This window comes from Malurus melanocephalus, unplaced genomic scaffold (genome assembly GCF_030028575.1).
Source record: "Malurus melanocephalus ecotype Western Australia unplaced genomic scaffold, MMel_1.1 scaffold_133, whole genome shotgun sequence".
Lineage (NCBI taxonomy): Eukaryota > Metazoa > Chordata > Aves > Passeriformes > Maluridae > Malurus > Malurus melanocephalus.
Genome location: NW_026623365.1, coordinates 1,821,392 through 1,824,139, shown reverse-complemented (window position 1 = coordinate 1,824,139; position 2,748 = coordinate 1,821,392).

Genomic DNA, 2,748 nt, shown 5'->3' with positions numbered 1-2,748 from the left:
CCGCACGCCGGCGGCTGAAACTTTTAGCGGGGCGAGGGGCGTCGTTTTGGGACGCGCGCTGCGGCTCGGTGCGGCGGAGACGGGCGCTCTCCCCGTGGGGCGGGATGCGCCCTCGCTGCTGGGGCCGGGACTGGGCGGGCATCGCCGCGCACACCTGCGGACCCCGTGGCGGAGCCGCCCCGGGCGCGGGCAGGGCCGGCTGAGCAGCGTTTGGTCGGGACGGGCGGGCTGTGCCCGTCTGTGGCTGCCCGCGCCGCAGCATCACGCACTACTCTGCGTTAGCGCTCTCCTGCTAGCGGCTCTAGCAGCGAAGTGGTGCGTGGTTTACTAATTGAAGTACTTATGTATTTGTATGGCCGACGGGCACCTCTTTACTTAARTATAGTTGCATTTTCCTCCTTTGCACTTCTTTCATACAGAACAAAAGAAAAAATGGACAAAATTGTCTGGGTATGAAATGACTGCTGGAAGTGTTGGGATAGAAACGCACAAGAAAAGCTAAAGGTACTTTTGTTCAGGATCTAAGCAAGGACTTGGAGCGCAAAAGGTTATTTATTTATGTAGCTATTTATTTTTAAGCTGCATTAGATGACATACCAGTATAATCTTSTTTTCTGAATATTGCTTTACAGATGTTCCAGAACAGTCCCAGCTGCACTAACCCTCTGCCGCAGTAGCACTTTAACATCCGCTGTGCCCTACTCGTGACTAGGGCTGGATTTCCCAAAGTATTTGGCASTCTATCTGAAATCTTTAGGCTAGGTATAATGGTGAGGGTTTGTGGGGKTTTTTTGGGKTTTTTTTGTGTGTTTTGGTTTCTTTTCCCATTGAAATGGTAGCACTGCAATATCAGTACTCAGGAGAGCAATGAAAATCTGCTGGATACTAATGTTTCATTGTTAAGTACTTTCATGAGCGCGTGTTGTTTGTAAAAACTCAGACACTTAAATTCCTCCACAGGAGGATGCAGGTGCTAAACTCATTTGATTGCTGGTTGTTGCTATTAAAAACTATTGACTCCTGTCTAGTTTTCAGGCATATTTCTGTTGGTACTGCCTCATGCCTTCTAGTCAGATGTTCACCAGCTAAATAATGCTTTAATTCTCTGAGATTTCCAAATTTCAAAGTTTTGAAGGATATGAAGGAGTCAAATTTTTCTATAGGTTGCACTAACAAAATCAAATTCTGTATTGCTAGGGGGGATTCTAGACAGAGATTCCTAAGGAGTTAAGATAGACTTTTCTCCATCTGTCTAATAATTGAATACTTCAAATTATTATCTCATCTCTTTCGAATAAAGAATTGAAACTTTGCCATGTCTAAACCCAGTAATCTTATGTCTTATATAGCTTAAACCCGGACATGGGGTGAGCAACCAGTACACCCCACTGCTGATTGTAGAAGAACAACTTAAATGACAGACTTACCTTTGAGTTCCAAAGCCTGGGAGCATTGCTGTCGAGCAGCAGTTGCTTGTGGCTAGTGCAAGGCAGAAGAAAATAAGGGCCTTGGGAAGGCAATGCTCTATCTGTGATAAAGAGCAGAGAGAAGCCAGTTTATGGGTCTGAAATTTTCATGTGTTCCCTGGTGAAACTTTGGTACAAAATCTGAGATCTTCAGCCTGCAGGACTCTCTTTGTAGGAGCTCTGCCTCTCCCTCCCCTGGTTACACAGGGAGCATACAGATCATCAGCTGGGGCTGATGGTTCAAGAAACTGCTCTGTAACAAGAAGGGAAAATCCTCAGAGCCTTTTCTTAACAACAAACTGCGGCTCAACCTAGCCTTTGCCAACCAGGCAAAGAAAGAAGTAAATATCCTAATTTATTTTTCTGAAAGATTTCTGATTGGACTTCAGTCTCTGTTTATCCAGATTTGTAGGGATGCATTGTATCTGACATTAGGACCCTTGCAGAACTGGCTCCTGACCACTTCGTTAATGTCATAGAAGCWAATTGCAATATGTTATAGTCCGAAAGGTTAAACAACAGATAGTTAAGAAATGTTTGGTGTTTTCTTCAATGTGAAGTCTGAACTAGAAGGAGACAGAATAATGAAAATCTTTCATCTGAAGGCAGCTTCTAACAATATTTTTAAAAKAAGTTGCATACTTATGCTATAACATTTAAGGTCCTAAAGACTGAAATTCTGTTTATTCACAAGACAAACTCTGCATAAAAGTACAGCTCCAAGTTTCCCTACTCTGCTCTCCCTGTGGTCAACAGTAGCAAGGATAATTCTGTGGATGAGGATCAAATTCTGCATCCCATTCAAGACTTTCCCTTCCTCTGGGTATTGTCTGCATGATGAGAACTTTATATTAGCTAAATAAGAACTGTCATGTGCACAAAACAGTCCTCGCTCGTTTTGCTTAGTTTTACTAAGAATTAGCCTAATTTTACTAGGAAGTAGTTGAATGGAAAACCGAAGGGAAGTCGGTAATTGAAATAAAAATGGTTCTGACAAGGAATAACTTAAACATCTCCATTAMACCAGACTCAAGACAGGGAGAGTGAACATCCATGCTGAAGATAGCTGGCTACTAGTCAAAAATGCTTGATTAAACATCTACTCCGTGAGATTTGGGGGACTGAAATTTTATGAATATTTTTTAAGAGTGACCTCTTTATGAGCAAGAAGAACTCAGATGAAGGATCTTTTGCAACGTTAAAGTTGGGTGTCTGACTCAGTAATTACATAAACTCAAAACCTTGCAGCAAGGCAGACATGATCTGGAGAGTACTGAAGACA